Source organism: Tamandua tetradactyla, chromosome 7, assembly GCF_023851605.1.
Source record: "Tamandua tetradactyla isolate mTamTet1 chromosome 7, mTamTet1.pri, whole genome shotgun sequence".
Classification (NCBI taxonomy): Eukaryota; Metazoa; Chordata; class Mammalia; order Pilosa; family Myrmecophagidae; genus Tamandua; species Tamandua tetradactyla.
In genome coordinates, this window is record NC_135333.1 from 158,450,278 (window position 1) to 158,473,690 (window position 23,413).

The following is a 23,413-nucleotide window of genomic DNA, read 5'->3' on the forward strand; positions in this document are numbered from 1 at the left end:
AGAAATGTGTCACTCATACACTCCTCTGTGTGCATACCAAAGGAGACAGAGCGAGAAGTGAAAAATGGAAGAGATGTGCAGAGTCTGGGTTCATGGTGTGGAAGCTGACCAATGTGACTCACCTTCCTGAATACTGTTCTCATGGTGAGTCAAAAGGAAAGGTGATGAAAGAGAAGGAAAAGAGATTCAGATATGCAGCCTGGAAATAGGGCATGCTAATTTTCCCAATTATCCAAGTCCATCTTTCTCCATAAATGATATCAAAGCAAAATGATGACTTAAATAAAGGTTTAATTTATTCTAAGATCAAGGAAGGTGTTTAAGTTTCCTTGGCTGTTGAAAAAAAAAAAAACCATGAAATGGATTGGGTAAAATAACGGGAATGTATTTGCTCTCAGTTTCAAGGCCAGAGAAATGTCCAAATCAAGGCATTATGAAGGCAATGCTTTCTTTCTGATGACTGGCTGCCCATGATCCTTGGCTCCCCTGTCACATGGCAAGGCATAAAAAGGTGTCTGCTGGCCTCTCCCTTCTCTTCCAGGTTTCCTTGATTTCAGCTCCTTGCTTCCTGTGGATTTCTTTCTCTTCCTTTGTCTGAATTTCACTCTATTGTAAAGGACTCCAGTAATGGAATGAAAGTGGGTCATACCTTAACTGAAGTAGCCTCATCAAAAGGTCGTACCCACAGATTTAAGAACTTTTTTGGGGGGGGGGGGGTTGTTATATACAGCTTCAAATCACCAAAGATGGGAAATGGCATCTTGTTTGAAAAGTGCTGCTTGGGACACATAAGCTAACCCAAGAGGGCTATAATTCTCGCCCACATGATTCCCATCTCTATTAATGAGAATTGTACTGATAAAACCCCAGTCATAACATTCCATCCTTAATGAGCCTGCTAGCCTGCACAATGCTTCACAAACTGTCTTGCGGAGAACACAGCGATTGTTACCGCAAATAACATGTGCATTCATCCATAATAGATTTTCATAGGCCCCGTTAGTCAAAGCATTTTGAGAGACAGATGGGTTAGCTGAGGAATTTGGTAATACTGAATGCATAAATCAGTGAGTGTTTGGGTATGAAGTCATAAGAGTTATCCATAGAGAGAAGAGAAGCATGAACTCTTTTTAAAAGAAGTTACCTGCATTCAACTGAAGTCACAGCAATGACCCAAATGAACTTTCTCTACTAACCTGCTCTGTTAACCACATTACTTTCTGCCCCATAGCAGCAAGTCTGATTACAGCCTAATTTAAATCCCGTATGGATTATAATTCGCCACTAAATCCCCAGGGTAAAGAGCACATGGTCACAGTCGCCTGCCAAACATATGACGTGGGGTGTAAATTCATTTACTTGAACCTTAATATTAAAGGACTTTCTTGAATCTAAATCATCCAATCGCAGGTTATGACTTCAATCCAAAACAGACCTGCCCTGGAGAGTTAAAAGTCTTTTTCAAAAACAAAGAAAGCTTCTAATCTGTTCACAATTAGCCATTACATGCTACTAGGGGCTGTTTAATTGGGACTGCCATTCTCAATTTAACAGAGATAAGTGAACAGAAGAATGAGTAACCAAAATTAGGTACATATGTTATCAATTATTTCCATTAGGGATTATAATGAAGTTATATGTTTTGCTTTGATTTTTCTTTCTTTTCTAGCTCCAAGAAGTTATATAAATTAAACTGGAGAGGAAGCAAAGCCTAACCATCCTTTTTTTTCCTTCCAAGTATAAAAGAACCACTCTCATCAAATCTCCTGCAATTCTTCAGCCATGATATGCTTTTTTAACTTCAGTATTTGTCCCGTAGTGGAGCTGATCAGAATTCTGTCTGCAAACTTTTTCTCTAAGAACCAGATAGCACATATTTTAGGTTTTGTGGGCCCTGCTGTCATAGCAAAAACAGCCATAGACAACAGGTAAATGAATGGGTGTAGATGTGTCTCCATAAAACTTTATTTGCAAAGCCAAGTGGCAGGACTGATTTGGCCCCCAGGCCATCATTTGCCACCCTCCTGTTTTGGTTCTAAACCCTTCCATGGTCTCCAAATATTCCTTCCCACCACCCCAGAAAATAAATAGATCTCCAAGTTAAGGAGCAGCAGCTCAACATTAAAGGGTATGCTCTAGAATCATTTGGGAGCTTGGTAAAAATACTGATTCACATGCCCCTCCCCAAGATTTTTATTTAGTAAATCTTATATGGGTACCAGAAATGTGAATCCTTTAAAAGATCCCCCAGATGATTTTGATTCAGTGTCAGACTTGTGATTCTCAGGCCTAGAAAATGACCCAGCTTCTCCAATAACTTTCTAAAATTAGGAGTATCACCTACTGTATTAGTCAGAGTAGTGAACGCTAGCTGATACAACAGCAAATCCCAAATCTCAGTGATTCAACTCAGAAAAAATGTATTTCCATGTCTCATAGTCCTCCTCTATCTTATAGCTATGCCATCTGAAACTCACAGAAAAAAGAAATGGAGAAAGCACACTTAGATATCTTAGCACAAAAGTGATACACATGGCACTTCTGCTTGCATTTCTTTGGCCAAACTATTCATAAGTCCCCAACGTGACTGCAAGGAATGCTAATAAATGGAAAGGAACACAGGAATATTTGGTGAGCCCTAACGGTCTCTGGCACATACCACGTTTTTATCTGACTTCTCCTCTGTAAATCTTCTTTGCCAATCCTGCCTCTTCCAGAACACAAAGATGCTCAAAACATGTGTGTCCATCCATTAACCTCTGAGTAACTTGTAATGAGCAGCCTAAAATCAAAACTATTCCTTATTCCTGGCTTTTAGCAAAAATTAGATTCTTGATATTCTGGGCTATAGCTGATTTTTATAAGTCAAATTCATTTTATATATTAACTACAAATTCATTGTGTGAAACCAGAGTTGTTGTACAGTTCTGGCTTCTAAATTGGCTACATGATGATAAGGTCACGGCAAAAGTAAAGAACAATTAGCCAATTCATGAATCACCCTTGTGCTTACAGTTACAAAATCTGGATGTTGGTTTGTTTAAGTAATGCTATGTGTACATGCCATGTGTGAAGGTTAAGAATAGATGTGGGTTCTTCCTTTTTTCTTTCTATTTCTTTTTCTGGGGTGATACAAAATGTTCTAAAAATGATCATGGTGATGAATATACAACTATACGATGATATTGTGAGCCACTGGTTGTATACTTTGGATGGACTGTACCTCAATAAAAATATTAAAATAAAAAAAAAAGAATAGATGTGGATATTGCCATTCCCAGTCCAGCAGCCAGAGCAACCAGTTCCCAGTTCTGAATTCCAGCCAATTCAGAAAATCCCTCCAATGGGAGGTATATGCTTTCACGTCTAAAGACACAGAAATCATTTCAAAACTTACAGCCTCCTTTAAAAAAAACAGGAAGAAAAGAAAAAAGAACAAAGAGACCAACTGTGTTAAGGAGTAAGAGCATAAGAAAGATAAGAAATATTAAAGATCCTTTAGCTCTCAATAGAGTGAACAGGAATGTATACCAAAGTAGGACAGATTTCAACTAGACCTCTGAAACACATCCCTAAATATTAGGAGGGGTCATGGCCTTCCCTACACAGAAAATGAGGTGGCATATCAAACTACTGACTGAGGAAGGTTTGGGATTCTGGGAGGAAAGAAGGACTTCCAAAAATCACAATTGCATCAAGCAACGTGACTTATGGTTTATAATTGTGCAAACACACGACCTGCTTATTAAAGGAAAAAAGGTTGATCAATATAAGGTGCTGTCCTTCGGTGCACAGCTCTGATTCAATATATGCTGTGACCTTAAGTATTGTGCAAGAACAGTTTCCTTTAGCAGAGTGGTATGTGATAATTAAATAAAGTTGCTATTGAAGGCCTGCCTCTTAACCTTTCAACTCAAGACCTGTATCTGAGTATCTTGTTTATTAACGGGATAACTCCCCCACCACAGCTTGTCTTTCAGTTGATACAGCAATCTTGATCCTTCTGAGTTACCAGCCACATCTGAGAAAGCACTAAGCACTTGCTCAGCCAATGTGGCAGTATTTTGCTGTTTCAACATTCCCAAGAGATCTTGGATTTCGTACAACTATAGATATGACAAGGCTGTCTATAGTAATTTCATCTGTGGGACTCATTTATCCAAATGCAGAAAACTTCTTCATAATTGTACAGACAACATAAAATCTAGCAAATAAACCACCTTTAAAATTTAAGAGTCATCTCTGATCGCTTCACCAAAGAGCTATGTGTTACAATCATGTTTGAACACCATGGCTTACAGCCAGTGGTTTCTTGGAAATCTTCAACCCAGTGACTTTTAAAGAAAATAAAATAAGATTTCTAGGGCATTATGCTAGGAAAAATGTCCTTGTTCGGTGAGAGTGTTTTGAGATACCTATTTAGAATAACTACATGCCTGTAGAATCTGTATCTCACAATTACAGAAGGCTTACATATAATGTTCTTTTCAAAAAAAACTGGTCAATGACCTTTCCATAGATAAGGATTGCAAGCTGTGAGCAATTATCTACTAGATGTTCTTGATATTCTAATTAATATTAATTTAATATGCACATCAAGTAGAAATCAGGAGTTTATCATTCCTATATCACAAAGCTTAGAGCAAGCAGATCATAATTACATAATTTAGAGACATATTTGTTGCTTAACATGTATTACAAACAAATGCCCTTTCCTCTGATTTCAAGATCAACAGGAAGATTCTGAGATTGTACCACTCACTGTCTTAAGTTCATTGGGTTCAGAAGTCATAGAAATTTAGAGCAAAACATAGTCTTGAGGGATTATCCAGCAACAGTTTCATTTTACAGATGAAGAAACAGGGCACCCAGGAAACTTCAGGGACTTGTGAAAAGAACAAAATTCAGGTCATATTTCTCCCATCTGATCCTACCTGGTTCTACTCCTACCTCTCTCATTTTCCAGCCACATACAAATAGCAGAGGACTGTTTTCCATATTTGCTTTGAGAAACCGGTAGCTAAAAAGGTGTTTGAATGATAGACTTTCACAGGCACTCCTAAAAAATAAAAGCTGATGATTGTATTTTTGGCTTCAAAGTAACCCAACTGCCATTTGCCTGTGCTGGAGGACAACATATGGCTCATCTGTTGAAATTCAGTTACCATTAAAAAAAAAATTTTCCGCTTGTCCCTAACTCATTCTTGTTAACAGTCACAAACAACTCATTGAGAAATCACTTTTGACAGCTTCCAATTGCCTGATGGATTTTTATAACCACTTTTTACTGAATCAAGGGGCAGCCATATTTAACCCTTTGGAGCCATTATTGGATATTAACTCAGCGGTGAATGCACCCGCTGCATCATTACTTAATTGGTTTGAGTATAATGCCAAAGAGACCAACTTTAACAGGCTCACAAACTGGATGCCTCATCCCTGGCAGGAAAGAGAAATGCCTGTCCTTGTTCCATGGAGAACTATATAAGAAAGTGTATAGATGGATGGGAACAAATCCATTACTGAAGCCAGCACATGTTCCCAAAAGCATGACCTATTGATAAGGCATCCCACACTCTTCCATTTCTGTGTACAAAAGCCTGTTATATATATATATTTCTACAGAAATGTACAAAATAGAATTCTTTGAGTTATGGATTTTAGAGCTCAGCCATATTATTTTATAGGTGAGGAGAGAGATTGGGAAAGTCTAAAGTATTTACTCAAGGTCACACTGCTAGTTAAGAGTAGCACTGGGACTAGAACCCACTTCCCCTGAACTCATTCTAGTGTCTTTTCATTGTACTCACAGTCCACAGAGACCTTTCATACTTCTAACACGTCTGTTTGTGTTAAGATCATCTTGCATAATGTTCTAAAAATGATCATGGTGATGAAAACACAACTATGTGATGATATTGCAAGCATTGATTGTGTACTATAGATGAACTGTATGTATATGAAGATTTCTCAATAGAAATATTTTTTAGAAACTGTTTTAAGATTGTCTTGCATGATGATGATATTTAGATTCCTAATTGCATCCTAATCTAATTCTAATATATCCTTAAAGTTTCTCTATATGAAAAGTACCATTATTGATTACCAGTATTTCTCCCCTTATTCCCTTCAATAAAATCTAGTTAAAACAGAGTTATTGCTATTCCCAATTGTGTTAATACCTGAACTGAAATAAAAAATTGTTTTGCAAAGATGGAAGGACTATGAGGAACTATCTTTAATTTGCTTTTATAAAGTTTTAATGTTGATCTCATAATGATTGACTCTTGAAATATTGCTTATTCTCACTTTCAAAATTAAGGGGTTCTTTCTAAGGCAAAAGGAGAACCTGATCTAAGATTAAGTTTTAGCTAAAAAGGAAATGCTGAGAGATAAGATCAAAGGCAAAATCAACCCTAAGGGCTTCAGACCTTCTAAGGAAAATATGTTCGATTCCCAAACATCCCATCAGTTAGAATAAAGCAAATGTACAGTTCTTTATTCATCCAACTACAAACGAAGTATTAAGCTCTGCGTCAGTGGAACAGAACTCTACATAAATTGATCATTAAAGCCTGTTTGGATAGAAGGGCAATATGTACTTTCTCAAAGTTTGTTAGAACTCTTGTTAGTAGAATTTTCTCTTGTTTATTTCCAGAAAGTAGGTTGTGAGAACATTCGTGCTGAAGAAAATTGTCCTACTGAGTCACAAAGCTAAGAACATCTACCATCACTGTTCTAATATAAGTTTTTTTCTGGAGACTTACACTTGTGCTGATTCACAACTTCCCACACACACTGAGGGGATGAGGGAAAATGAGGACCCGCCTCTTTAAGCTAACCATAAAATATATTAAACTAAAAACAAAACAAAACAAAAAGCCCATATGATTGCTTGCTTCATAAATGTGGGAGCATTGGGGCTATTTACATTTACAGAAATTAAGATGCTCCCAATTAAATATATTTTAGAATGAGTCACTTATCAGGTGGGGGAAGACAAGCATCATGAAGAGAAGAGAATATTCCCTCTCATTTTATATTTTTAAAAACCACGAAAACAAATGCAAATAAAATTGTATAATTAGGGACCATCCCAGCAGATGAGCTAAACTTACAAAGTGTGAAACAAAGAAATGAATGGCAACGGGCAAGGAGACCCAGCAGGAATGAACATTTTAGACATACGGGCTGGTTATATGAATCCCATGCTCTTTCCTTTCCAAGCAGCAAGTTCTTTTAAAGGTAAAGGAAGGGAAATTAACATTTATTAGGGTCTTACCATGTGCTGTGCCAGATGCTTTCACACTTAATGGTTGCCTTTAAACCGCAAAGTGAGCCTGCAATATATGAGTCCTGCCATTTTATATAACTAAGCAAAGCCCAGACAGGGAAAGGGGAGCCTATATACATTAACCACCTATTATGTACATTCATTCAATGAATATTAACTGATTGATTGATTAAGCCTATCTGGCAATGAAGAGAATTAAAAATGACAAATACAAAACATATGACATGGTGATATAAAGACTGAGGGAAGTACAAAAGACCCATTTCAGTTTTACCATTTAGAGCAGCAAAGATTATTGATCATAAGTAGTATATATAACAATGAACCAGTTATCCAGAATCCATATTTTTGCATGAACTTGTCTGCTGTCCTGCACTATCCATTGCTAGCAATATCTGGCTATTTAATTTTCATTAAATTAGTTACTGTTTTGGTTTGCTAAAGCTGCCTGAATGCAATATACCAGAAATGAGTTGGTTTTTAAAAAGTGAGTTTATTAACTTATAAGTTTCAGTTCTTAGGCCATGAAAATGTCACAATTAAGACATGAAAAGGATGATACCTAGACTCTGAAGAGAGGCTGCCAGCATCTGGGACGCCTCTGTCACATGGAAAAGCATATGGCTGGCATCTGCTTGTCCTTTGCTCCTGGGTTTCATTACTTTCCGCTTGATCCCAGTAGCTTTCTCTCTGAGCATTTGTAGGTTCTCCCTTAGCATCTCTAAGACTTCTTTCTCCCTGTGAGCACTCTCTCCTAGCTTTATACTCTCTCTAGGTGTTTCTCCCACTAAGCTCTCTCTAGGTGTTTCTCTCCTTTATTCTTTCATAAAGGACTCCTATAAAGGACTAAGACCCACCTTGAATTGGGTAGGTCACATCACAATTGAAACAACCTAATCAAAGGGTCCCATCCACAATAGGTCTGCACCCAACAAGAATGGATTCAAAGAACATGGCCTTTTCTGGAATACATAACAACTTCAAACCAGCACACTCCACCCTCTGGACCCCAAAAAGACATGTTCTTTCCATATGCAAAATGCATTCATTTCATCACAATATCACAAAAGTCTTAAATCATTTCAGTAACAGTATTAAGTACAAAGTCTCATCAAAATCAGTTACAGGTATAGTGTGTCCTAAGGCAAAATTCTCCTCATAGACTGTGAACCTGTGAAATTTAGAACGAGTTATCTGCTTCAAACATACAAAGGAGGACAGTCATAGGAAAAGTGTTCCCATTTCCATAGGGAGACATTGGAAGGAAAACAGGGGTGAAAGCTCTCAAACTTTTGCAAAACCCTGCAAGGCATACTTCACTAGATTTTAAGGTCTGAATATCAACTATAGAATGATGTTTTATCCTCAGAGCTTGAGAGAACATCAGTCCCACCCTTTCCAAGGGCTTGTGCAGCAGCCCTGCTCTCTGCAAACACTAAGGTCAGGGATCCAACATCTCCAAGCATTGGGGAGACCACCATGTTCTCAGCTCCACCCTCCTCAAGCATTTGGGTGACAATCAGACTCTCTGCCATTTCCAGGGGATACTCTCAACCCCCTCAGAACAGTGGGGTGTCAGCTAGGCTCTCCCCAATCCCTGGTGAATGTGCCCTATGTTCTCTAAGGTCTGGGTAGCACTCTTCCTGAGTAGCCAGGCAGCCAAGCTCCCCTCGATTCTCCAGGCATCTGAGAGTCCTGGGCAGTAGCAATGGGGAGAAAGGCCTGCCCTCTGCGAACTCTGGAGCAAACTCACCTTTCCCACGTTCATGGGTGGGTCCACTCTCTAGGTCCAAGAGTTCTTTGCTCCCAACCTCAGTTTCCATGTTTCTGTCTTTGAAGTCATTTTTTCCTCAATCTGTCCATTTTAGTCCAGACTGGCAGTGGGTCCATTCATACAGGATCTCGCAAAAGTCTCATTGGTCTCACATGCAGCACCCAGGGGCCCCAACCATCAGACAATAGAATCTTCCACAGATCCTTTCTGGATAGCTACATTTCCCATCCTGACTCATATTGAAATGGTTGACTGATTCTGTGTTTGATTAAATTCTCAGGTGGGGCACTATTCTCTGGGGACTCATTTTCTGAAAGTTCAGAAATTTCTAACTATCAATTTCTGGTTTCTTTGTACCCAAGAGTTCAGTTCTCATCTTCTCACTTTCCTCTAACATTTTACTATAAGCTGCAAGGAAAAGCCAAGCCACATTACCCACACTTAATTTAGAAATCTGTTCCACTAAGTATCCAAGCTCATCACTTTCAAATTCTGCCTTCCGTCTGACATCAGGACTCAATTTTGCCAAATTTTCTGCCGCTTTAAATCACTGGTTACCTTTCTCCCAGTTTGCAATGACACATTCATCATTTCTATCTAAGTCCTCATAAGAAGTACATTTAGCGTCCATATTTCCATCAACAGTGTCTTCAAGACAATCTAGGCTTTTCCTATCAAGTGCCTCACAACTCTTTCAGAACATCCCCCTTATCCATTTATAAAACTGCTCCAGCATTTTTGGTGTTTGCAAATTATATCACTCTATTTCTCAGTACCAAAGCCTGTTTTGGTTTGCTAAAGTTGCCAGAATGCAGTATGTCAGATATGGGTTGGCTTTTACAACGGGGAATTATTAACTTACAATTTACAGTTCTCAGGTCATAAAAATGCCACAATTAAGGCATCAACAGGATGATGCCTGGACTCTGCAGAAAGGCTACCAGCATCTGGGACACCTCTGTCACATGAGAAGACATGCAGCTGGCATTTGCTGATCTGCTGGTCCTTTGTTCCTGGGTTCCATTGCTTTCAGCTTCTGATCCTAGGGACTTTCTCTCTGAGCATCTCTGAGCATCTCTGGGGCATCTCTCTCCCTCTGTGAGTTCCCTCTTTGGATGTTTCTTTTTTTCTCTCTCTCTCTCTGTCTTTCTCTCTCTCTCCATTCCCCTTGCCCCTCATCTCTCTGTCCCTCTCTGGGTGTTTCTCTCTTTTATCCTCATAAAGGACTCCCATAAAGGACTAAGACCACCCTGAACTGGGTGGGTCACATCTCAACTGAAACAACCTAATAAAAAAGTCCCATCCATAATAGGTTAGCACCCACCAGGAATGGAGTAAAAGAACATTGCCTTTTGGAGGGGTAGATAATAGCTTGAAACCAGTACAGTTACAATTAAATTTAAATTTCAGTTCCTCAGTCACAGTAGCCACATTTTAAGTGCTCAATAGCCACATATGGCAATTGGCTACTACGCTGGACAGTGCAGCAGATGTAGACTCCTCCATCCTCTTGTATAGCACCATTAGATTCTAAGCATTCCGAATTAGGACAGGAATTTCATATATTATCTAGTTTCAGTACAATATTTTTAATATTACTGTACATTTATATAACTCTTTATGATTTTCTAAAAGTTGGAAAACGTCATTTATCAGCTCCATACTAAAAACCAATCTCATGTGGAGGAGAAATCTAAAATCTAGAAATGTCTAGTGACTCCAGGGTCACACAGTATTTAAAAATAGAGAGAAGAATTCCAGTCTCCTAGCACCACATTTTCAGTGGATGATCAAAAGCACATCAATTGTGTTAATAATACCTGAAGTGAAATAAAATTCATTTCGTCAGCATGGAAGGAATATGAGAAATGTTTTTAATTTCCTTTTATATTTTTAATGTGTATTTGAATCCCAACTCCAATGTATACTGGTTTTTCAGCACAGATCAAGTATTTAACTTCTCTGAATTTCGGTTTCTTTTTCAAAAAAACTGTAATGATCATGAAAACCTCACCTAAAGCAGCATCAATAACCTAGGCTGCAGTAGTTCACTTCCTGAACCTCAAACAAGGTCTCTTTCTTTTTTCTTTCTTTCCTATCTTAATTTTTAAAAATTCAATTTTGTAATCTACAAATAGAATGAACAGAAGTGGTTCACAATTTAGGAAGCTGATTTCAAGTGCGTTGACATTTCCAACTGTTATATATACACTCGTCTCAGCTGCCATATTTGTACTACCTCAGAATTGTTGCCAGGACTAAATGAGAATTTATATAGCACATAAAATTTGATATGTAGATGTTCAGTAAGTGCTGGTTCCCCTTTCACCTTCCTCCTCTACTATAAATAACCTTGTTTAAGGCTTCTTGGTGTCTACCTAGGACACTGTACTATTTAGGAAACCTAGGTTCTATCTTGAATAGAAAAAATGACTCAGAAAGCAAATTTACACTCTGCTAGTATAGCACAGTTTCCATAAGAAGATATATTCCATTATAATGGAAAGGAAGATGAAATATTCTGGAATTCATTTTAGAGGAAGCTTTGAGAATGCTTCTGCTCCATATTTTTATGATCTAGCTAAAGGAGAAGTCTATGCTAAAATGTTTTGTATCTCACTTAATATGGCTCATGACTTAGTCTGCCAGCTGTTGAGACAAATACCACACAATGGGTACGATGAGCAAAGGCAGTGTATTGACTCACGGTTTCAGAAACTGGAAGACTTTCTTCTCCCCAAGGTCAACAGCTTTCCAGATAGCCAGCAGTCTTTGAGTTCCTTGGCCCTCCCATCACATGGCAATGTCCTCTACTTCTTCTTCCTGATTCGCCCTGACTTCCAGCTTCTGAATCCTCCCGGTGGAGTCTTTATAAGAGAATAATGATAAGATTAACACGCATCCTGATTCAGCTGGACACTCACCTAAAAATAATATCTTCCAAAGGTCCTATGAATGATAGGTCCACACCCGCAGGAATGGGATTAAGATTAAGAACACGGGTTCATGGTGGCCCAGCAAGCAGAGTTCTCACCTGCCATGCCAGAGACCTGGGTTCACTTCCCGCTGCCTGCCCAAGCAAAAAAAAAAAAAAAAGGGAAAGATTAAGAACATGTTTCTTTTTCTGGGATACGCTACTCAATCTGCCACAGTTTAAAAATGCTTTACATGGTGATCCTAAAGCGGGTGTCAGCTTCCTAATTATAATTGATTCAAGACATTAAATTTAATCTACATACAGTAGGTCAGCTCCAAAGTTTTCAGGCCACTCTATTTTAATTTATTTTACTTCTTCAAAATATATTTATACTGTATTGCTTCTCAAAAGTACCCTAAAACAAATCAATAATCAGAGAATAATCCATCCACTAGGAATTGAGTGCTTTATGCATCTTCTCTCTGGTACAGGGAAAGGTTGGCCTGAAAATAAGCTGAAAGATGCAAATCTAAAAATGTCTGCCAACAATCTGTCCACGGATAGCAACATCTAACATCTTTCCCTATAGAGGCTTCACATACATTTCATTGGACTTTTTGATACCAACCCGGTAAAGCCTGAAGTAACGTAGGTATTATCTTATTTTACCAGGTGAGGAACCTGAGACTCCAAGAGCTTACATGACAGGTAATTATAAAACCAGGACTAGAATTCAAGTAGTCTGACTCTTCATCTGATGGTTATTCTATTATCCAAACCACCAAATTAAGTGAAACTCTTTTTTTTTCCAGGCCTGAACACAGTACCCATATCTCATCTATTATATCAAAGCCAGCATATGGAGAGTGGCAATGCGGGTGAACCCAGAGACTACCAGTAATAGGAGACCAGAGAAACCCACAGCACTCAGGCAGGCAACACAGGGCTGTCAAATTGGGAAAAGTTGTCCAGCTCTATACCACTGAGCTTTGTGATTGCTTCTGTTTTCTTCATCATTTGTATTAGTCAAAGTGAAAATCTATAAGCAGAATGCTTATTGAGTTTACAGATGGCACAAATTTGGAAGGGATGATGAGTACACTGGGCAAAAAAAAAAAACAGCATCCAAAAAAATGCACGAATGAACAATAAGCCAAAGCTAAAAAGCAGACTTTCATGAGATATATGCTACACCCTGTATTTGGACAAAAGAAAAACACACACACACACACAAAAATACCTGTTGACTCCAAGATGAACCCATTTGCTGAATAATGCAGGTGGCAAGGGAGAGGGGGAGACACTTCCATTAACAGTAAGCTCAGTGCAAGTTCATAATGTGATAGGACTGCCAACTATAGTGCAACTACAAAATGAATTACTAAAGGACTAATCTTTGAGGCAGTGAGGTCTCTGATGTCAGACAGACAATAGCTTGTTTCAATCCTGTCATTTTCTGATTATGTGACCTTGAGCAAGCATCTTCCTCTATTTCTCAACATCCTCATCTGTAAAATCTGAATACCTACCTCAAAGGAAGGTTAATTGGAGCTCAAGAGACAGGAATCATCAAGTGCTTAGCACAAGGACTGGCACAGAGGAAACAATAAATGAAAGCCACTGTTTTTAGTGCTAGTATCATCCCTTACCACCCACCACCATCAGAGAATCAGGGCCACTGTACTTGAGAACGATCAGGTCAGATCCAGGTATTGTTCTAAGGATATGTAAATCACTTACAACAGTGCCCTTTGACTCTGCAAACCTCACTTGTACAAACATCGTGATACAACGGAATATTACTCCACTGTAAAATGGAATGAAATTCTGAGACATGCTGTAATGTGGATGAAATTTGTAAACATTCTGTTGAATGAAATAAGCAGGGCACATAAGGACACATACTGTATAATTTTGCTTATATGAAATATATAGAAATAAATTCATAGAGACAGGAAGTAGATTAAAGGTCAGCCAGATGATGGGGAAATGGGGAGTTGTTGCTTGGCAGGTCTAGAGTGTTTGTAAATTTGGGGAATTTTTAAATTTTTAATTAAATTTTTTAAAAAGTAGGTACCATTTATTTGAGTGTCTGCTCTTGGTCAAGTATTACATTTCGCCCCTTTAATTTAATCTTCACAACTCCCCTTTAAATTATGTGTCATTATCATAATTTTGTATCAGATATTACCAAAGAAGAAACTGAAACAGAAACACATAAACCCAGTCAATAGTGGAGCTGGGATTCAACGTTGGGTGTGTCTGACTCCAAAGGATTTTCTCTTCCTGCGGGCCCCACCTAAGGGGGCTTGAAAGGGGATCTAATAGAAGATGGCATGGGAATGTTCGGAGCATTCATGAGAACATAGCACTGTTCCTAAATGTTGTACAGTCTGCTGTAAGAGAAGATGGGTTAGATTCCATAGAATCAGTAGAACCAAACCTAGAGGTAGAAGTTACCCAAGGCAAGAGTACAATTCCACCTGGAATTTCCTAGAAGAGTCACCATAAAGACAATAGGCTTCTTCAGGAACATCTATATAATCACTTGGCAGGAAGGTTGCAAAAGTTGTGTTCTGACAGCCAAGTAGTTGTAATGGGTGTCTTTTGGGGGCCCCTCCAAGGCCCCCCAAAAGCAGTGAATGTATACACATGCATGAGGGGTGATAGGCCTAAGAATACTGAGAGACATAGCAGGGAAATGTATTACATACCCCAGCCCAGGGACTAAGACGCGAGTCCTAAGAATTGAAGTTCCGGGCAAGGAGTAGAGGAAGTCCTCAAGATGAAGGAGCATGGTCCCGAGTTCTGGCTTGGTCAGAAGAAACAGGGTGAGGTCTTGTCTGAAGCACAGTGCTTTAGTGGCTCAGAGCACAGAGTGGCATGGATTCAACTTGCTCTCTCATCACTGAGTAGTATGTATCGGGGCCCACGTAATGCAGTGAATGCTCACCAAATGTTGGCTCATATTACTATTATTATTCCCAAATACAGATTTTGTCTGGGTTTATGTGGCTAATCATAAGTTACTCCTTTCTCTGAAGTTTATAGCAATATACAAATAACTATGGCACCTTCTATTTCTAAATCCGAAAATATGAAAACAAAAAACAAAAAACCCTACTTCTGAGAACTAATACCTCCTTATAGAGTCTTCAGAACTTCAGAAAGGATTAAATTTAAATTGTGGTTAAAGTTTCCAGTCACAGCGCTTCCCTTATGTAAAATCGTTTATGAGTATTTCCATTTAAAACGCATCTGGGGGCATGAAGCAGTGGGTCAGAAAGCAGGCCCTGCAGCCACACTGTCTGAGTTCCAATTCCATGTGGGTCACTAACCACCAGGTGATCGCGCCACGTTATTTACGCTCTCCGGGCCTCAGTTTCCTCATCCGTTACAATGAACATGACCGTAGATTCTACTTCATAGCAAGAGTGGCCAATTACAATTCTGATCAAGAGACAGGCACCGTGACAGGCTGAGAGACACAATGGTAAGAAGGAATGTTCCTGGGCCTTCTGGGTCAGTGAGGCAGACAGACTCAAACCCAAAATTCCAATAAAGTGCACCAAACGCAATGAAGGGCTGACATACCACCAAATGTGATGAGGGCAGTGAGGAGAGGTACGTAACTTAACTAGGAAGGCTTCCTGGAGGAGGAACACCTGAACTAACTCTTCAAGGATAAGTAAATGACAAAATTCTGCTGGGATATTTGGAATCTTTTAGCCAGAAAAGATTTTGCCCAAAATGTAAGCATATAAAATCCTTTCCTAATACTAGATTTTTTTTTTTTTTTTTTTTTTTTTTTTTTTACATGGGCAGACACCAGGAAGAGAACCCGGGTCCTCTGGCATGGCAGGCAAGCATTCTTGCCTGCTGAGCCACCATGGCCCACTAGATAAATTTTTAAATAATAATAAACAGCCAACTGATTAAAAAGAATTTCAGCACATCATTTGAAACATGGGGATCATCTTGTTTAATTTCCAGCTAGCCACGGTCTAATGATTTATATTTATTTCTCAGAAGTTTATAGCAAAACAGAAATAAGAATTTTGATAAACTATGGCACCTTCTATTTCTAAACCCGAAAATGTGAAAAAAAAAAAAAACATTTCAATTGAGAATTATTGTCTGAATAATTGAAGAAGAAAAGAGTCACTTGAAAACAGATAGGAATTAAAGCTCATATCTTCAAACTATTTGAGAAAGGAAAAATATATACAGAAGAAGAAAGTTTATAAGTGGAAAAAATAAGATAACTAATAAAATGATACTTGTGTCCATGCCAGGGCACAGGATTCTGATTGTCTTTGAAGCTCCAGCTTCCACTGCAGTAAATGACAATAAATGCATAATTAACACATTAACAGAGTTAAACACTTGCTTTTAAAAAATGGAGAGAGATGTCATTTCTGAAATAAACATAATAGTTACCAACTTTTATTGAGCCCTTAATATATGCCAAGCACAATATGAGGTTGCCTGTGAATTATCACAATTTAATCTTGTGAGTCAGTACTATTTTTAGCAAAATGATTGACAAATATTTCCCATGGGACAACTGCTTTCCCGGCACTGCTCTGGGAGTTCTGGTCAGAACAGTGAACAAAGAAAAGTACTTCCTCTCATGGATTCTCTGTTTTCTAGTAAGGGAGACAAACAGCAAAGCATACAGTAGAGCATTATAACATAACATATATAATGTAATATAATACAATACAATATAATACATGATTTCATATTGGCTTTCCCGGGAAACAGACTCTGAAACTGTGGGGAAAGTGAATACAGCAGAACCTGGCAGAGGGAGAAATCAGGCTGTGATTTAGTTTAAACAAAGTCCTCAGCCAACCCCACCAGGAGCTCTGGAGCTGGGCAGGTCCTTCAGAGTTGCCCGAGTTGGACCAGACTCTGGATGCAGGCTGGGAATCCTGCATATCTTTGGTGAGGTAGCTCACTCTTCAGCCAAAGACAATTCCCAAACAGAGCACACAGCTGAGGGGTGTCTGCTGGCAACACTCCCAGCCGCAGGGGGGAAGTCCCCCAGGCTTCATTATCACGCTTATGCCACCTTGTCTGTCTCTTGCCCACTAAAATATAAGCTAAGCAAAGACAAAATCTTTTTTTTTTTCTGATCCCAGGGTGCCTAGCACAGAGATTCTACACATGATAGGCATTTAATAAATGTTTGTTAAATTAATTAATGGTAATTGTATTATTATATTATAGAACATACACCTAAACCAAAAGTTTCTAGAGGATGAGATTGAGTTTCCAAGTAATTTGTGTTTATATTGATATGAAACTTTTTAAAAAATGCTTCTTCCTTTTAAAATTTTTGTTGAACACTGATCAGTGATTTGAAAGTCTGTCTATAAGTTCATTTATTTTTCATATTTGATTTTTATGGGGGGAAGGTGCACGGTCCAGGAATTAAACCCAGGTCTCCCGCATGTAAGGCAAGCATTCTACCACTGAACCACCCATGCACCCCATATTTGATTTTTTTTTTTTGCATGGGCAGGCAAGGAGAATCGAACCCAGGTCTTTGGCATGGCAGGCAAGAACTCTGTCACTGAGCCACTGTGGCCCACCACCCATATTTGACTTTAATGGCTATCAGAGCTGAAAACAATTCCTTGCAAAGGGGACAACATCCCCAATATATATTATAAACTTGGGTGAGATCCATTATTAACGTAATGTATGGGTGTGGATGCATAGTTTAAATAATATTCTTGGTAAATGAAAAAAGTAAGTGGACTTAATTCTTGATAGACCTGATTCGATTCCTGCTTTCGCCTCATCATGTGGCTCGTATGAGTAGGCAGAGAGCCGGCTCTGTTTTGTTGTTGTTCGCTTGTGCTGCCACTGTCAGTTTTTGTCACTCCGTGGTTGCTCTGCAAGCTCCTTGTCTATTTGGTGAGCATTAGCTCAGGTAGAACAAGGTAATATAATCTGTTAACCCACTTGCCAGGCCCTACTACAGGTGCAATAGTCCAAAAGTGAATAAAGGAGTCGGGAGTAAGGCCCCATCCCCTCCCCCTCCTTGTGGGACTCAGGAGCACTTCCCACTGTCCCAGGTCCAAGGCGGCCTGCGGGAGACTGAAGAAGGGTGCCAGGGGCAAACCATGCCACACATGCCAGCAGGAGTTCTAGTACCTTCTTCCCAGAGCCAAGTGACTGCTTTAGCCAACCTCTATAAGATGTGGGAGCTCCCACCTTGGAGACCAGGCTACCTGCAAGGGAAAAAAAAGAAAAGAAAGGCCGTTAGTTGAATTACTTTTCAGACAAAAGCCATTTCTGCCCTTGCTCGTTTGGGTGTAGAATTATTGAGGCCCCTGAGTGACCTGCCACTCTCTGAGCCGCCTCTTAAACAGCAAACGCTCACCCGCCTCATTCTAGGGTACGCATGTCCCGTGGCCAGCACACACCTGATGGCTCTGAAGTGTGCCCTCTCCAGCAGAGACAAAATTATGGAGCCACCCAGCACTCCTGCAAGAAAATCTAGGGTCAAGTGTTATTCCCTGGTATTTGAATCTCAGAGGATGCACACATTTGAAGCAAAATAATGAAATTTCCTCTCACCAGCCTGCAGACTTATCTATGAGCCATCAAAGCCCATGTGGTTGCCAGGGCTTCAGGCACCGCATCTTAATGTCCCTGAGCAGATATCATAGTCACTGTTAATCGACACGCGAAAATACCCCAGGATTGTGATCCTGCCTTTTTTAGGGGCTGGTAAGTGAGCTCTTATTCACCAGTGCCAATTTTTCTTCCAGTTTCCAGCAAGGTTATGAGCTGAACCCCCCACACACAGTCCTCACCCCCAAGTGATGATTTGTCACAGCATCTGTTTTTATGGTGAAATCAGTCTCATTATTAAATTATACTAATATCTTTCAGAGTTTAAATGCTCTTTCACTTGATTTTCCCTTTGGGTAATTTTTTTTGTTTTTTAATTATACCAACAAAATTCCCCCTGGTAGTCTCACTTTGACTTAGAATTTTAAAAAGCCATTATGATAAAAACTATTTAAGCATCTACTTCTAAATAATTTCTATTTCTTCAATTTGTCGTTATTTATATACATTCCTATATATTGTTATATGACGTGTCCATATACCATTTCATTTTCAGCTTTTTTCCGTTAAATATTTTTTGTGTCAGTATCAGCCAACTCAAGGAATGTGGGCAGCATCCACTTCCCCATTCTTTAAAATAAAGAGAATATCACCTACCCCTCAAGAGTGTTGCGCAAATTAAATTATGCTAACACAGGTGAACCCACCCAACAAAATGACGGGTCTGAGTTTAAGATTGACATAGCCCACAACCTCCCCCATGTTAATCTGAGACGGTTTATCTTAACCAATTCACTGTCGACACCCAAAAGTGAAATTGCCCAACACAAGTAGCAGATCCATAAACACATATCCCACTTGGACCCACAAAGGACGTGGAGCAACTGAAAGTTATCACTTCTTTTATTAACCTGTGAATAATAAGAGGAATAATCTATGTTTATACAATGTTTTCCCATATCGTTATTTCTTCCATTTATTTATTTCAACCTAATATAAATCTCATAGCGTCGATAGATATTATCACCCACACTTTTGCAGGAGAGGAAAACGGAGCATCAGATGGGTAAATAACTTGCCCACAATTCCGGCTGAATTTAAGTCCTCACAGCCTTCTTCCAGAGCATCCAGTCCGGTCACTCTGCTCCCCAGGAAGAACTGCATTAAGAGGTTTTCTTACTGGTGTTTATTTTTGTGGTTCTAAAAGTTTTGCACATATGCCATAACTTCTTCTAATCAGCCTTTTGTTATCTGCAAGCAAGGCTGTACAATTTGCCACGTGTGAGCCTGGCTGCATTTTTTCTTGTCTGAACTGTCTATTCATGCCCTCTGCGCAGACAGGAAGTAGAATCTTTCACCACATCCTCTTTAGCCTGCTTCTCTGGCCTTCTAGAAAACAAAACAAAAATTCTCCTTTTTCATTCCCTGTCATGCTCACATACCTGACAGTATTCCCCTACAAAATAAACTTGCTGGAAATGACCTTTTCCATGAAACTAAGGTATGTAAAATACAATTTATAAGAACGTCGACAACTCATAACCCTCCCCGTGTCCTGAATCCTGAAGATGAGCTATTATGGGAGATCAGCCCCTTACGAAGCAGGGGGCTTCTGTCTAACGACGCACACAGAGGCCACCGCGGTAGTCCCCTTAAGAACGTGTTGGCCCTTCTCTGAATATCCTAACAGGCTTCCCACATGTCTTTCAGAGAGGGAATTTCCTAGAACTGCCGCTGACCTCCACTGCCCAGACTGCCTACACCCCCATGTTTGTCCAGGGCCCATCTGGCCTCTGAGATTGGGGAGGGCCCCCAGTTCCCCAGGGCATTCAGCCCAAACCATCTGTCTCAGGCAGGGACTTTTCATTGTTTGCTCCCGACCTGCCAGCTCTGCCAACTTCAGCATTAAAATAGTAAGGCAAAGTGGTGCTTCCCAAAAGGAGAATAAGGAAAAACTCTATCAAGAAAATCTCTCTTTTTAAACTCCTGACCGTATTAAACTTTTTAGAGAACAAAAACTGTTGACCGTCTTAAATATGTTGAATATAATAAGCCAGAATTAATTATCAGAGCTAAAACTTGGCAGCCCAACTTACATGATCTGGCCATTACCTTTTGCAAAGACCAACATGAACAATAGGGTTTTCAGGAGTTCACTGGGGCCCAGAGAAGAACAAAGAATTATTTTAGTGTAGAGATAAGCATTGTAGACCAATACCTTTGTAAATTTCTAGCACAATGAAAATAACAGCAATAACCAAATTATTCCTTAACCGATATTAGCATATTACAGTTTACCCTATACTGATAGGTATTATCTTATCTGCCTCTCATAGGAAGTTGTCAAGGAAAACGTGATGATTCCTCCCCATTTTTCAAATGAAGAAACAGCAATTCAGAAAGGAAGAGGGTGTATTCATCAGGATTCTTCAGAAAACCAGAGATCTCAGGATATATAGAGATATAAGTATCTGCTAATATTAAGAGATCTATAATAGGAGTTGCTCACATTACTGTGGGAATTAGCAGGTCCAAATTCCATAGGGCAGGAGGCAAGTTGGAAACCTGCGAAGGTGACCTGGAATTCCCCAGGAGAAGCCTGGCTGGCTGAATTCCCCGGGAGAACTTGGCAGACTGAAGGAGAGATAGAAATTCTTTCTGGCTGCTGAAACCCTCTGGTACCCTCTTAAAAGTCTCCAACTGATTGAATGAACAGATTCCTCTCATTGCTGAAGGCAATCACCTTTATTGATTGTAGATGTGATCAACCACAGAGACAATCAACTGACTAACGATTTAAATCCATCTGCAAAATACCCGCACAGGAACACTCCGGCCAGTGCTTGCTTGATCAAGGTCATAAGCCAGTGGCAGATCCACTAGAAACCAAGCATAATACTCCACAATGTTAATTTTCTACCTAACCTTCTACCCACCAAGGGGAAACTGTCACATATATGAATGAATATGTATCCTTGAATCTATAAAATCCCCAGCAAAGCAGACATTTATGAGTACTGTATAGGCAGTTTTCTTGTCATCATAATGCTTGTTTTGTTTTTGCTATTCTCATTATGGAGCTTTTTTGTAGAATTTGTTGTTTTGCCAGTTCTATTAACACCATTTCCTAATGCTAATAGCACCCAATGAAGAATACTCGCATTAGTTAAATAAACAAGCAATTTGATTCCAAATCTAAGGGCACAGTTATAAATGATGAATTCGCTGGTTACAGCAGGTTTTAGGTGGTTAATGTACACTAAGCAAAACACAGCCATCATTGCTAATTGGATTAAGAATGAATTATGAAGTATAAAAGTTTATAAACCATTTTTTCCCTTTCACTGTCACTGTCATAAAAAACAATCTGTTTTTAAAGTGTTCCATGCTTTACTTTAAGTGGAAGACTTCTTAATTGCACTTTGCCACTTTTTCCATTTCTATACAAAAACTTAGAGAAAATACAAAGCTATCTGAGTATTTTCACCTTGGGTAATTAGAGCAATTTTGTTCCATCCTCTAGCACTCAAATTTTGTTCTTTCCTGTTTACATTGGATGGCTTTTAAACTTAGAGGAACTGAATGTATTCAGCTGGGTCCTTCCCCTTGTATTCTCCACCATGTGTGGTCAATTAAATCCCAGCAGTATGGAGGAGTTTTCATTTAAACTACTGCACTTCCTGGGAAACAGCAGGGCTTACATCTAAATGTTGTTGGGACTTGATGGCTATAATTTCTTCTCAACAACCACAGCACAGAGCACCGTGAGGTAGATATGACCTACCTCTATCAAAATTGGCAGCAAATCACTCTTTGAAGAAACTGGGCTGTTTTCATTCAAGATCTCAGTCTTTGCTGCTCATCAGAAGGTTGTCTTTGTTTTCTGTGAATGCTTTTATGCAAACACACACCTGGATTTTAAAGTTGGTGCGCTGTTCAGAAAAGCCTATATAAAATTGCCTGAAGCAAAATAAAACTGGAACAAAAAACAGATGTCTGGAAGACAATCACACACAGAAAAAAATGGTTAAAGTCAAATCGTGAAAAGATTTTTGCCACTTATTTGGTGGTAGTAGTAAAAATGTCCAGATCAATTTTTTTTTTAAGTAATAAAGAAATGCAATACTCTGTGGTTCTTTTGGGGGCACTCTCCTTAAATCTGCTCATTGAAAAGAGCTTTTGTTTGGTTTTAGACACCTATTTTAAAATGCTTGAGATAACCTAATTTTTGTCAGGTACACATGGAGAAAGAGGGCAGGTAATTCATATTGTAGAAGGATAAACAATGTTTTACGATAAAACTAAATTATCATGGATTTTCCTCTGACTATATATAGCCATTCATCCTAGAGATATTAGCGGCTAACAAATTTAGCATAAATCAGTTTGCAGGGGCTTCATTCCCTACTTAAAAGAGCAGTTTTCTAGGCTTTGTGATATTTTTTATATTACATTTATTTATATTTAATTTTACTCATTATTTTTAATTTTTGTATAGGTGAGTACTCCTTATTACAATTGAGCCTAGGTAAATTACAGCTGCTGCAACAAAACTGTCACAATTGATTAACATTTTGTCTTACATGTACACACATTCAAGCAAAATTATTTTTATATTAAAATCCCATAACTGTGAGGGTGTGTTTATCAGTTATTTTTCTCTTGGGATTGATGAAAATTGTCTAGAATTGAGCATGTTGATAGACTGTCACTTTGGATGTCGCACATGATGCCCAATGGATGGAAGTAGCTGAAGGCACCGACTGAGAAGCAGAATGACAAACTGTGGTGTATACATACGATTGAATATTGTGCTGCTACAGAAAGGAATGAAGCG

At 39.0% G+C, this 23,413-nt stretch overlaps 1 long non-coding RNA gene across 1 annotated transcript in view; it reads right to left on the reverse strand.

Moving 5' to 3' along the window:
* Positions 1 to 18,225, reverse strand: part of LOC143690274 (uncharacterized) — a 144,968-nt gene extending 126,743 nt beyond the window's left edge. The window contains exons 1-2 of the long non-coding RNA XR_013179096.1: positions 18,154 to 18,225; positions 11,776 to 11,935 (exon numbers count right to left, since the gene is read on the reverse strand). This is a non-coding gene — a long non-coding RNA (uncharacterized LOC143690274). The remainder of the gene's footprint in view (positions 1 to 11,775; positions 11,936 to 18,153) is intronic.
* Positions 18,226 to 23,413: the final 5,188 nt, after the last annotated feature.